General features: G+C 37.0%; 1 protein-coding gene across 8 annotated transcripts in view; it reads right to left on the bottom strand.

The window, feature by feature from the left end:
- The window catches only part of NBDY (negative regulator of P-body association), a 96,966-nt gene that overhangs the window by 25,297 nt on the left and 56,632 nt on the right, over positions 1-15,037 (bottom strand). For 6 of the 8 annotated variants that reach the window (XR_009692033.1, XR_009692032.1, XR_009692036.1 and 3 more), the window contains one exon: positions 4,532-4,782. The gene's annotated coding sequence lies outside the window, so the exon portion shown is untranslated. Of the gene's footprint in view, positions 1-586; positions 676-4,531; positions 4,783-15,037 lie in introns of those variants that run through there. The other 2 variants (XR_009692037.1, XR_009692034.1) reach the window with 1 other exon arrangement.

Genomic DNA, 15,037 nt, shown 5'->3' with positions numbered 1-15,037 from the left:
GTGCCTTTTCTCACAAAGACTGTTCAGAACCCAGTTGCCTTCCCCTGATTGCTCTGCTCTTTCCCCAGGATTTTGGCAGGCCCTGAAGTTCTCTTTTCCTACAGGTTCTTTCATCATGCCAGCACAGTGAATAAAACTGAAAATGCAATGGTGCTTGGATGGGGGCCACCTGCAACCTTCCACTGGGGAATCAGAACCTGGGTGAAGTTTGGGCCTCCAAGGGGGAGAAGAGACAGGAGACATCCTTGTGAAGACGAAGCAGAATGGGTGCTTTTCAAGGGGCAAGGTCCATGCTTTCCTTGGATGTTTTAAAGGAGTTCCTATTCCCAAAGAGTTAACAAAATAAGAAAATAATATATTTGCCCTTGAATCAATAGGTGGAGGTTGGGATGGTGGAGGTGGATGAGGACTAATAAACTTGCTTTGACTCTGACCTTCCCAAGCATTTTTCCAGTTGAAAATCACTGGAACTGCCAGGCATGGGACATGGCCCCTAGACTCGACCCCTTCCCCAGGCTGAGAGATTGTCCATCTAAAACAGGCCTTCAGTTGGGAACTGGACTCTATTGTGTTGTAAATCTCCTACCTTAGGGAAAATGGCCACACCAACACCCTCAGAGACACATGATCTGATTGGCTGAGCTGCAGCTTGAGCACAGGATGATTGGTCTGCTCCTGAATGAACAAACAAAATTAGACATATAGATACAGAGAACAGACTAATAGTTACCAGTGGGGGAGGGGGGTGGGGGAAGATGAAATTGGTAAAGTGGTCAACTATATGATGGTAAATGAAAACTAAACTTTTTGTGGTGATCAGGCTATAGTGTATAAAGAAAAGTATACACTTTTTATATTGAAATATATTTCAATATTGTATACATGAAACTTACACAATGTTATAAACCAATGTTACTTTAAATACAAGAAATTTAGAGCTCTCCACAAGAAAAAAACACATGTGCTCAACGAATGCTACTCAACAATACAAATAATTAAAACTCACCAATAAGGCAGCAAAAAACTGATTAAAAAATGAGCCAAAAACTTTATCAGACATAGCATCAATAATGATATACACATGACAAAGAAGCATATGAAAAAGTGCTCCACATTATATGTCATCAGGGAAATATAAGTTTAAGCAACAGTAAGATACCACTACACCCCTATTAGCATGACCAAAATACAGAACACTGAAAGTAGCTAATGCTGGCTGGGATATGAAGAGCAATAGGAACTCTAATTCATTGCTTGTTGGAATGCAAAACTGTACCACCACTTTGGTCAGCAGTTTGTGATTTCTTACAAAACTAATCCAATTCTTTTCTTACAGTTCAGCAATTGCACTCGATATTTACCAAAGAATTGAAAACTTATGTCCAAACAAAAATCTGCACAAGGATGTTTATGGGAGCTTTATTCATAATTGCCAGAACTTGGAAGCACCCAAGAAGTCTTTCAATAAGTGAGTGGATTTATAAACTGTGGTACATCAAAACAGTTGAATATTATTCAGCAATAAAAATAAATGACCTATCATGCCATGAAGACATGAAAGAAACTTAAATGCATATTACTAAGTGAAAAAGGCCAATCTGAATGGAGTACATATTGTATGATTCCAGGGACATAACACTCAGGAAAAAGCAAATCTATGGAGTCAGTAAAAAGATAAGTGGTTGTCAGGATTTGGTGGTAGGGAGAAGAGAGATGAATCAGTGGAGCACAATTTTTAGTGTGGTGTAAATACTCTGTGCACTACTATAATGATGTACGCATATCATTATACATTTGTCCAAACCCACAGGATGTAAAACTTAATGTAAAACACCAGGAGAGAATCCTAGTGTAAACTGTGGATTACAATGGGTCAATTTAGGTTCATCAGTTGTGACAAATACACCACTGTAGTGGGTGATGCTGATAATGGAGGAGTTTATGCACCTATTGGGGTGGGAATGCATGGGAACTCTATACTTTACACTTAATTTTTCTGTGAGCCTAGAACTGTTCTAAAAAATAAAGTGTTTACAGAAAACTAACCTTTTAAAGAAGAAGCCCTGTCACATGGTGCAACATGAATTGAGGACATTATGCTAAGTGAAATAAGCCAATCACATCACAAAAATATATATACTGTATTATTATACTTATATGAGGTATCTAGAGTAGTCATTCTCAAAGAAACATAGAAAGTGAAATGTTGTCTGCCAGTGGCTTGGTATAGAGGTAAATCAATTATTTAATGTGCATAGAATTTTCATTTTGCAAGATGAAAAGGGATTTGAGATGGACTGTATGATATGAATATATTCAACACTACTAAGCTGTACAGTTAGAAATTATAATTAATTTTATGTTCTGCATATTTTACCACAATTTAAAAAAGGGAAGGCATTCTGATACATTGCTACAACATGGATGAAACTTGAAGAGGTTATACCAAGTGAAATAAGCTATATACAAATATTGTATAACTCCACTGATATGAGGTACATAGAGTAGTTCAATTCATAGAAAAAAAGTAAAATGGTGGTTTTCAGGAAATGGGGGGAGGGAGAAATGGAGAGTTACTGCTTTATAAATACAGAATTTCAGTTTGGGAAAATGAAAAATTCTTGAGAATGGGTGGTGGTGACTTGCATATTAACTATGTATAAATGTACAATGGCTGATTCGTGTTGATGTATGGCAAAGACCACATTATTGTAAAGCAATTATCCTCCAATTAAAAAAAAATGGTTAGGGCCTTCCTTGGTGGTCCAGTGGTTGAGATCCCATGCTTCCACTGTGGGGAGCATAGATTCAATCCCTGGTTGGAGAACTAAGATCCCAGACACCACATGGCATGGTCAAAAACATTTTTTAACTGAAAAAGAGTTGATTTAAATGATTAAATGATACATTTTATATTATGTATATTTTATTGCAATTTAAAAACCCATAGGTATAAAGTTTGAATTCTGTAAAACAGTTTATACAAATCCTCATGATCACCTCTACCTATCACTCCTGTCTGATTTCTCACCACTCCATCTACTTTATAGTTTAGCTAAATTGTTTTTTAATTTGTCAAGTAGGAAATGTTTTCATGCTTAGTGAATATATATATACTACTTTTTAATCTGTCTTGTGTCTCTTCATTTTGGGAATTGCCACTTCCTGATTCAGTATGACTCTGGTGAGACTGTCAATCAGGAGGCCAACCTTCCTCTCCATAGAGGTAAGAATATAATCTTTAAACTGGCCAATCAGAGCACCCATTCTAGTGGATAGTGATTCGTCCATAAATTCATATGTGATCCAAGCGAGGTCAAACTGAGTACTTTTGGAGCTATTGATATGGGGACTTGGAAAAGAGATTGCTTCTCCTTCTGAGTGTGTGAGCTTAATGTAACATAATTCTGAAGGTACTGAGGTACCATCTTTCTCAGTATGAAGAAAAAGGCTGAAATTGAAGTAAGTAAAGGAATGCTGAACGTAAAGATGAGGAGAGATCACTGAAGGCAGCTTCAGTATGTAGATCCAGACTTGCTTTATAGATTTGTTTAATTAACTGCCTTTTCTGTTAGACTGCAAGCTACAATGACTACTACCTTACTCACCCTCATATTTCCATAGTTTGTAGCATTTATTACATCATAAATAAACACCACCTTTTGAAAAACTAAATTATTATCTATGGGGTATGCTAATTGCACAATAATATAAATATTCACCAAAGTTTTTTCTAATATTTTTGTGATTTGATGTATTTAATTTAAATTTGTGGTATGAGGGGGGAGATCGAATCTGTTTTTTCCCCATATGATCAGCCAGATATTCTTTACACAATTTAATGAATGATTCAGTCATTCCTCACTCATTTGAAATACTAACTTTAAAGTCTTATATGTGTCCATTTCTGGGGGTTTATATCCTGTTATATATGTGTACACGTGACTTGTGTACACATTTCTACATAAATAATAAATTTTTAAAATTATTGTATCATTTCTATATTACTTAATGTACATAAAGATCACCCAAAATGTAACTTTAATTTTTCTATGATTTATGAAAGATACATGAACAATGTGAAAATACTAAAAATTGCTGACTGACATTTTTCCTTTTATTTTTTATCATAATTTTTATTAATGTTTTTAATTAAGATAACCTATTTGTTTAATACTGAGATTTTAGAAGTAAATTGGAAAATAGCAAATAAAAAGCACAGCAGCCATCTTGACCAAGAAAGCAGTTAAGATGTAGAAGAATAAGGAATACCATAGAATAGATAAGATATCATAGAAAAGTTGACAGTAAAGAGAATGTGCCGGGAATTTAATTATTTTTCATATTTTCCCTCAATCCACCCTCCCTTCATTCTTCTGGTATTTTCACACTATAAAGAATGAGTGAATTGTCATTCTTAGGAAGAAGGTCATACTTTGATGCCAATTTTACTGATACTTGGAATTACTATGAAACCTTTACTGAAAATTCACAATTTACTAGATTGTAGTCATATAGAACTAACAGCAAATGAGAGAAAAACTTTATTGGAAACTTAATGAATTTATAAGAATTCAAAGTTATACAGCAAAGACTTAGTGTCACCAAAAGAGAGCATTGACTGGCTGCTGCAAGGCCACCTCACAGGCATTATTTTCTTTGATGAGGTCACCACAATCCAGGCTGGGGTCTTCAATTTTAGAGATCTACAGCTTGATACTGGTCATATCCCAGAATCCATCCAAATTCAGGAGGTGAAGTTTCGCTGATTATATCATAAGACTGAAAGATATAAAAGAGGACAATTTATGCATTTATATTGAGAAATGCAATAATCATACAGATTAGATATGTCTCTTGAGAAGGTAACACCCCACTTTTCCTTCTAGGCAAATTATATGGGAAGCAAAATTAGTGTATTTCTTCATTAACATTAAATCAAAGTCATAAGATGCTGATAACTGGCATCTTATTTATACCTGGTGTAAATTTGCCTGCACAATGATTTATCAGACACATAGACCAGATGTTTCCATTACCCAAGGCATTTTTTCCTGAGAAAAGTTCTAAGATGTCTACCTCTGTATTTCTTATTTTTCTAGACTGCCATAATTGATCAACTGGCCCCATTCTCATCCCATTACCCATTAACACATTCTTTTATTCTCCAGAAAATCTGTATTTATTTACAGAAATAATACATTTATAATTGAACAGTATATAATTCAAACAACATAGACAAAATTATCCTTGTCACCAAACTTCTACTTTTCTTCAGTTCTATTTCTAAAGGAAATCACAGATATCAGTTCTTTCTAAATCCTTTTCTATGCATTTAAATGTTCATACAGATAGTACTTACAGTAATATAAAATTTTAGACAGAATTTGAATATAAATTAGTTCATTCTGCAATTTGTTTTAATTCACTTTAATCCATTTAATAAAATATCAATGCTTTTTTTAATCAAAATAGATCTATCTACATATTTCAACAGCCTCACAATATTATACTGCATGACAGAATAGTCATTCCTCTCTCGAAAGGTATTTCTTTGAAATTTTTCTTTATAATAAAGAAGCATATTTGTCCATATGTAAGAATTTTCCCATAGATTCCATAAGTAAATTATGTGTCAAAGAGTACACACTTTAAAGTTTTAATGCTGTTAATATAAAAATACATCCTCTCATAACCAGTGTATATATCACCACATCCTCCCTAAAACAGATTACATAGATTTTTGATTGTTGCAAATGTGATGTGCTAAAAATGGTATCTTGAATTGTACTTCCATGATTAATAAAGAAGTTAATTAATTGTCATTATTGGTCATTAATATTTTGCCTTCTAAGAACTGTCTGTTCCTTGAACATTTTTCTATCAAGTTATTTGTATTTTTGTGTTATATATAAGAGTGTTTTAAGGACTCAAATCAAGATGGTGGAATAGGAGGATGTGGCCCTCTTCCCATGAACATATCAAAAACACATCTACAAGTGAAAAAATTCTCACTGAAAACTAACTGAAGACTAGCAGAAAGACTCCTGTACAATCAAGGTTGTAAGGATTGGGTAGGAAGGGAAAAGAAATGATCAGATTAGGACTTGTGCCTCTGGGAGAAGATTCAGAGGAAAAGGGAGACTATACATTCACTGGAGAGTGCATAGTTTGAGAAACATATTGGATGACCCACCCCTGGAATCTGACAAATGGAAGCGCCCCCTTGGCTGATTAGAGCTGACAAATGGAAGCGTCCCCTTGGCTGATTGGAGGCTCAGTGGGACTAACAAGAGGGCTGTGGGAAGCCTTGACTCTCTTTGTGATGAGCACTTGAATGCTTGCTTGCTCCCAAACACAGGCAGGGAAGGTTGAATTGAAACCACACAGGTAGTTGACACATTTCCTGTGACCAATCTGGTATATGCCCCAGCCTGAATCAAGCAAACACTCTAGCCCTATTTGCCTCACACTGAAGCTCCCCACTAAAGCAAAAGCAGTCAGAAATGAAGAAAGAGCTCAGCCAAAAGATGCCACAGTGACTCAGACACTAAGGTGTCTGAGCAGCCATTGTGGTTGATAGCACAAGCAGCACATCACAGGAAGACCAAATCTCTGAAAGTGGCCAGTTCAGTACCCACACCATTACCTCTTGCCCCAGCACTGCTCTTCTCTGGGGCTAAGGGAGCCCGTGCTGGAAAGCAGAATATACACTTCAAGGGAACTGAGGTATTTCAGACTCAACCCTCAGGGCTTCTGTTCCAGCAACTTGAGATCTGACCCAACCCCCAATAGGGTGGCGACAGTCACTGAACAGAGGGAAAGTCCCCCCTCGCATCTGCCCTCTGCCCTAGCCCCTGACTCTCCAGCCCCATCTTCTACCATGATGATAGATGCTAGCACACCCTGAGGAAAGATGTGCCTTGTGTTCACATCAAATCTAGCTCTATCACCAAAGTCACTGGGCACACATAGACTCACACATAAGGACATCCCTTCAAAATAATTGTTTTACTTAATTTCATAGAGACAGAGAAGAATAAGCAAATTGAGAAGACAGGAATTTTTCTCAACTGAAAAAGAAAAAAAAAAGAACCAATGAAACAGAAATAAACAATTTACTAGATAAAGAGTTCAAAGCATTAGTAATAACAATGCTAACTAAATTATGTAAGAGAATAGATGAGCACAATGAAAATTTTAACAGGGAAGCAGAAAATATATAATATATATACATATATATATTATATATGTATATATATTGTATATATATAAAGTAAGGAATAAGATTTCCCTGGTGACTCAGTGGTAAAGTGTCCACCTGCCAATGAAGGAGACGGGTTTAATCCTTGGTCTGAGAGGATCCCACATGCTGCAGGACGACTGAGCCTGTATGCCACAAACACTGAGCTTGTGCTCTAGAAACCAGAGCCACAACTGTTGAGCCCACATGCTGCAACTACTGAAGCCCATGCACCCTAGAGCCCATAGTCTGCAACAAGAGAGGCCATGAAAATGAGAAGCCTGTGCACCATAACTAGAGTAGCTCCCACTCACCACAACTAGAGAAAAGCCTATGGAGCAATGAAGACCTAGCACAAACAAAAATAAATAATTTTTTAAAGAAGCAAAAATAAAATAGGTAAAAAACACACTAGAAGGAGAGAACAGCAAACTAGGTGATACAGAAGAATGCATACAGAAGAATGCACTCCATCTAAAAGATAGAATAAAAATCAGCAGCACAACAGGAAAAAGAAAAACAAATTAAAAGAAAAAAGAAAACTAATTAAAATATCTGGGGGGGGGGGTAACATCAAGCATACAAACACTCGCATTATAGGGGTCCCAGAAAGAGAAGAGATAGATAAGGAGGTAAAAATGAATTTAATAAAATTATAGCAGAAAATTTCCTAAACCTGGAAAAGGAAAGATATTCACGTATAGGAAAACAAAGGTTTAACCCAAACAGACCCACAGCAAGACACAGTCATAATTAAAATGGCTAAAGTCAAAGATAAATAATTCTAGGCCATAGAGTAGATGAAACTGTTGGAAGATCTTACTGGAGGCCCCTTCTTTCTCAATATCCCTGGAATATGTATCCACTTGTCATCCCTCCACTAGAAGCTACTCCAAGGATATGGTATTGTGAACATATGTTTCTGGGACTATCTGGATGATCTATATACAGGACTGAACCCAATTCAAACCTTTATATACATTATAAAATTCTGGTAGCCAGTGTGGTCTGTTCATCATGTAGTGCCCAAGACAAGCCTCATATGTACTGCCAAAGTGACCTTGATAAAGGCTACATAGATGGCTGATAAAATGACAGAGTAGAAGGACATAAGCAATGCCTTCTCATTAAAACATGAAAATCACAGCTAATTGCTAAAGAACAATCGACAAAAACACAGGAATCTACCAAAAATTGATACCCAGTATCCAAAGACAAAACAGAAGTGGCAAGGAGACAGAGTGAAAGTCCTGAGCCTCACGTCAGGATTCCCAGCCTGGGGTTCTGTCAACAAGAGAAGGAGACCACAGAGAATCTGGCTTTGATGGATTCCTGATCACAGGAATTCCATGGGATAGGAAGAAAGAAAATCTGCACTATAGGAGTGGGAAAACAAGACCCTGTGAGCATCAGGATACATGGGAAAAAATCAGTGACCTCATAAGAGACTAGATCACACCTACCTGTTAGTATTGAAGGGTCTGCTGTGGAACTGGGGGTGTCTGTGGCTCACTGCAGGGACAAAGACACTGGCAGACGACAGTTCTGGAAAGTATTCATTGGTACAAGTCTTCCTGGAGGACACCATTTTCTACTCAAGACCTAGCCTCACCTAACAGCCTGGAGGCTTTGCTGGGAACAGAGTCCCACATATCAGCTCACAGGCTGGGGAAAGCCTTCCTGAGCAGAGCTCTGCCCACCAGAGAGACAGGACCCAGCTCCAACCACCAGCAGGAAAGAACCAGATCCTCTCACCAAGAAGCCTGCAAAAGCCCCTTAGATAGCCTCATCCAGCAGAATGCAGACAACAGAAGCAAGAACTACAATCCAACAGCTTGCAGAAAAGAAACTGCAATTACAGAAAGTTAGACAAAAAGAGATGAAAGAGGAATATATCCCAAATGAAGGAACAAGATAAAACCCCAGAAGGACAACTAAATGAAGTGGGGATAGGAAATATGCTTAAAATTAATTCAGAGTAATGATAGTGAAGATAATCCAAAGTCTCAGGAAAAGAATGGAGGCACAGATTGTGAAGATGCAAAACATGTTTAACAAAGATGCAGAAGGACTAAAAACAAACAAAGGAAACTATAAGCAAAGTGAAAAGACAACCTTCCAAATGAGAGAAAATAATAGCAAATGAAACAACTAATAAAGGATTAATTTCCAAAACATACAAGCAGCTCATACAACTCAACACCAGAAAAACAAATAACCCAATCAAAAAGTGGGAAAAAGACCTAAACAGACATCTCTCCAAAGAAGACATACAGATGGCTAACAAACACATGAAAAGATGCTCAACATTGCTCATTATTAGTGAAATGCAGATCAAAACTACAATGAGATATCATCTCACTGGTCAGAAGGCCCTCATCAAAAAGTCTACAAACAGTAAATGCTGGAAAGGGTGTAGAGAAAAGCAAACACTCTTGCACTTTTGGTGGGAATGTAAATTGATACAGCCACTATGGAAGATGGCATAGACATTCTTTAAAAAACTAGGAATAAAACCACCATATGACCCAGCAATCCCACTCCTAGGCATATACCCTGAGGAAACCAAAGTTGAAAGAGACACATGTATCCCATTGTTCACTGCAACACTACTTACAATAGCTAGAACATGGAAACAACCAAGAAGTCCATCAACAGATGAATGGATAAAGATGTTGTGGCATATATACACAATGGAATATTACTCAGCCATAAAAAGGAATGCATTTGAGTCAGTTCTAATGAGGTGGATGAACCTGGAACCTATCATACATAGTGAAGTGAGTCAGAAAGAGAAAGATAAATACCATATTCTAACTGTATTCTAACACATATATACAGAATCTAGAAAAATGGTACTGAAGAATTTATTTACAGGGCAACAGTGGAGAAACAGAAATAAAGAATAGACTTATGGACATGGGGAGAGGGGAGGAGAGAGGAGAGGGTGAGATGTATGGAATGAGTAACATAGAAACTTACATTACCATATGTAAAAGAGATAGCCAACAGGAATTTGCTGTATGGCTCAGCAAACTCAAACAGGGGCTCTGTATCAACCTAGAGGGGTAGGATGGGCAGGGAGATGGGAGGGAGTTTCAAAAGGGAGGGGATATATGTATACCTATGGCTGATTCATGTTGAGGTTTGACAGAAAACAGCAAGATTCTGTAAAGCAATTATCCTTCAATAAAAAATAAATAAAAAACAAACAAAGAGATTAAATATACACTAGAAAGAATCAATATCAGAGGAACTGAGGGAGAACAGAAAAGCGAGCTGGAAGATAGAATGGTGGAAATGACTGCTGTGGGACAGAATAAAGAAAAAGGAATGAGAAAAAAAAATGATGACAGTCTGAGACCTCTCAGTTCAGTTCAGTTCAGTTCAGTTCAGTGCAGTCACTCAGGAGTGTTCACTGGAAGGACTGATGCTGAAACTGAAACTCTAATACTTTAGCCACCTCATGCAAAGAGTAGACTCATTGGAAAAGAGACCTCTAGAACAACATTAAATTTATGAACATTTGCATTATAGGGATCCCAGAAGGAGAAAAGAGAGAGAAAGGACTTGAAAAAAATACTTGGAGGAACAGAGAGTTACATTTTAATCAAACTGACAAAAATTAAAAACAAAGAAAAGATATTAAAAGCAACAAAGAAAAAGCAACAAATACCATATCAGGGAACTCCATAAGGTAATCAGCTGATTTCCCAGCAGAAACTTTGCAGGTCGGAAAGGAATGGAATGGTATATATAAAGTGATGAAAGGGAAGAACCTACAAACCAAGAATACTCTACCTAGCAAGGCTCATATTAAGATGCAACAGAGAACTCAAAAGTTTAGAGACAAGAAAATGTTAAAAGAATTCAGCAACACCAGACTACATTTGCAACAAATGCTAAAGGAAATTCTGTAAGTAGAAAAGTCCACTACAAAAAAACAAGACCATTACAAATAAAAAAGTTGATGGATAAAGACAAGAATAAAGGTAGGAAATTAACTACACAAAAATATGATATAAAAACAAGCAATTGTGAGGAGAGTGCAAATGCAGGATACTGGAAATGCATTTAAAATTAAAACACAAACAGAATGACCATCATCAAAAAAAAAAATAATCTACAAATAAAAAATGCTGGAGAGGATGTGGAGAAAAGGGAACACTCTTGCAATGTTGGTAAGAATATAAACTGATATAGCCACAATGGAAAACAGTATGGGAATTCCTTAGAAAACTACCATATGACTCAGAAATTCCACTACCAGGCATATACCCTGAGAAAACCACAATTCAAACAGACACATGTACCCTAGTGTTTATTGCAGCACTATTTACAATAGCCAAGACATGAAAGTAACACAGATGTAAACTGACAGATGAATGGATAAAGAAGTTGTGGTACATATATACAGTGGAATATCACTCAGCCATAAAAAGGAATAAATGTGAATCAGTTGAACTGAGATGGGCACACATATCATACAGTAGAGCATACATGTAGAAACTAAAAACAGTACTGATGAACCTATCTTCATGGAAGGAATTGAGACACAGATGTAGCAAACAGACTTGTGGGCACAGTTGGGGAGGGAGAGAATAGGACAAATTGAGAAAGTAGCATTGACACATATGCAATACCATATGTAAAATAGATAGCTAATGGGAAGCTACTATATAACACAGGGAGTCCAGTCTGGCACTGTGATGACCTAGAGGAGTGGGATGGGGGATGGGGTTGGAGGGAAGCTCAAGAGATTACACACACACACACACACACACACACACACATATTGCTTCAGTCATGTCTGACTCTTTGCAATCCTATGGACTGCAGCTTGCCAGGCTCCTGTGTCCATGGTATTCTCCAGGTAAGAATATTGGAGTGGGTTGCCACGCCTCTCTACAGGGGAATCCCCCCCCCCACCCAGGGATCAAATCCAGGTCTCCTACATCTTCCACATTGCAGAAGTTATATATATATATATATATATATATATATATATATATATATATATATATATACACACATACATACATACATATACATATACACACACACCTATATATATATATATATATATATATATGTAGTTAAGTCTCATTTGCATTGTTGTATGTTAGAAACTAACACAATATTGTAAAGCAATTATCCTTCAATTAAAAAACAAATTAAAGATCAATAATTTAAAACAATCCCATTTATATATAGACTGCTATATTAATACTTCATAGTAACCACAAACTGAAAATCCACACTAAATATACATACAAAAAAGAAAACAAACACTCCAAACACAAAACTAAGTTTAAACATCAAATCAAAACTGAAGAGAACAAAAGAGGAAGGGAAGAAAAAGACCTACAAAACAAATTGAAAAAAATTAACAAAACTAACAAAATGGCAATGCAAACATATATATTAACAAAAGGGTGGTAGAAACATACATATAAATAAATACCTTAAATGTAAATAGATTAAATGTTCAATCAAAATACACAGAATGGCTGAATAGATACAAAAACAAGACCCCATATATATGCTGCCATAAGACAAAATAGACCTTAAAATAAACTGTTTTAAGAAACAAAGAAGGAAACTACATAAAAATCAAGGGGTCAATTCAAGAAGAAGATTGTAAGTTGAAAACATATATGCACCCAACATGGGCTTCCCTGGTGGCTCAACATAAAGAATCCACCTGCAATACAGAAGACGCAGGAAACCCAGATTTGATCCCTGGGTGGGAGAGATCCTCTCGAGAAAGGCATGGCAACCCACTCCAGTATTCTTACCTGGAGAATCCCATGGACAGAGGAGCCTGGCAACCTACAGTCCATAGAATCACAAAGAGTCAGACATGGCTGAAGCAACTGAGCATGCACGCATGCACCCAACATAGAATCCCAATGTATGAGGCAAAACCTAACAGCCATTAAACAAGAAGTCAACAGTAACACAATAATAGTGGCATTTTTGTCTTTAACATCCCATTTTCATCAATGGAAGATTAGTCACACAGAAGATCAATAAGGAAACAAAGGCTTTAAATGACATTAGATCATATGTACTTAATTGATATTTAGAGGATATTGCATCTAAAAGCAGAGGGATACACTTTCTTCTCAATTGTACACAGAACATTCTCCTGGATAGATCACATCTTGGGACCCAAATCAAGCACTGGTAAATTTAAGAAAGTTGAAATCATTTAAAAATATTTATTTATTTATTTTAATTATAGGATAATTAAAATAGTGTGATGGTTTTGTCATATATCAGTATGAATTAGCCATAGGTATACATGTGTCTCTGCCATCCTGAACCCCCCTCCACCTCCCTTCCAACCCTATCCTTCCAGGTTGTCACAGAGCACCAGTTTAGGGTGCCCTGCTTCATACATCAAACTCGCACTGGTCATCTATTTTACATATTGTAATGTCTATGTTTCAATGCTATTCTCTCAAATCAACCCACACTCTCCTTCTACCATTGAGCTTTTGCACAAAGAAGGAAACTACAAGCAAGGTGAAAAGACAGCCCTCAGAATAGGAGGCAATAATAGCAAATGAAACAACTGACAAAGAATTACTCTCCAAAATATACAAGCATCTCATGCAGTTCAATACCAGAAAAATGACCAACCCAATCAAAAGGTGAGCAGACCTAAACAGACTTTTTTCCAAAAGAATACACATAGATGGCTAATAAACACATGAAAAGATGCTCAACAGCACTCATTATTCAGTTCAGTTCAGTTCAGTTGCTCAGTCATGTCTGACTCTTTGTGACCCCATGAATCACAGCATGCCAGGCCTCCCTGTCCATCACCAACTCCCAGAGTTTACTCAAACTCATGCCCATCAAGTCGGTGATGCCGTCCAGCCATCTCATCCTCTGTCGTCCCCTTCTCCTTCTGCCCCCAATCCCTCCAAGCATCAGGGTCTTTTCCAATGAGTCAACTCTTCGCATCAGGTGACCAAAGTATTGGAGTTTCAGCTTCAGCATAGTCTTTCCAATGAACACCCAGGACTTATCTCCTTCAGGATGGACTGGTTGGATCTCCTTGCAGTCCAAGGGACTCTCAAGGGTCTTCTCCAACACCACAGTTCAAAAGCATCCATTTTTTGGTGCTCAGCTTTCTTCACAGCCCAACTTTCACATCCATACATGACCACTGGAAAAACCAGAGCCTTGACCAGACGGACCTTTGCTGGCAAAGTAATGTCTCTGCTTTTTAATATGCTATCTAGGTTGGTCATAACTTTCCTTCCAAGGAGTAAGCGTCTTTTAATTTCACTCATTATTAGAGAACTGCAAATCGAAACCACAGTGAGGAATCATCTTACACTGATCAGAATGGCCATAATTGAAAATTCTATAAACAATAAATGATGGAGAGGGTGTGGAAAAAAGGGAACCTTTTTACACTGTTGGTGGCAATGCAAACAGATAAAATCACTATGGATAACAGTATGGAGATTCCTTTAAAAATTAGGAATAAAACTACCATATGACCCAGCAATCCCACTACTTGGCATATACCCTGCAGAAACCAGAATTGAAAAAGACATATGTTCCCCAATGCTCATTCCAGCACTATTTACAAAAGCTAGGACATGCAAACAACCTAGATGTCCATTGGCAGGTGAATAGATAAGGAAGTTGTGGTACATATACACAATGGAATATTACTTAGCTACAAAATGGAATGCATTTGAGTCAATTCTAATGAGGTGGATGAACCCAGAGCCTGTTATACAGAGTCAAATAAGTCAGAAAGAGAAAGAC

This window comes from Dama dama, chromosome X, assembly GCF_033118175.1.
Source record: "Dama dama isolate Ldn47 chromosome X, ASM3311817v1, whole genome shotgun sequence".
NCBI lineage: Eukaryota > Metazoa > Chordata > Mammalia > Artiodactyla > Cervidae > Dama > Dama dama.
This window is presented reverse-complemented; position numbering and strand designations above follow the sequence as displayed.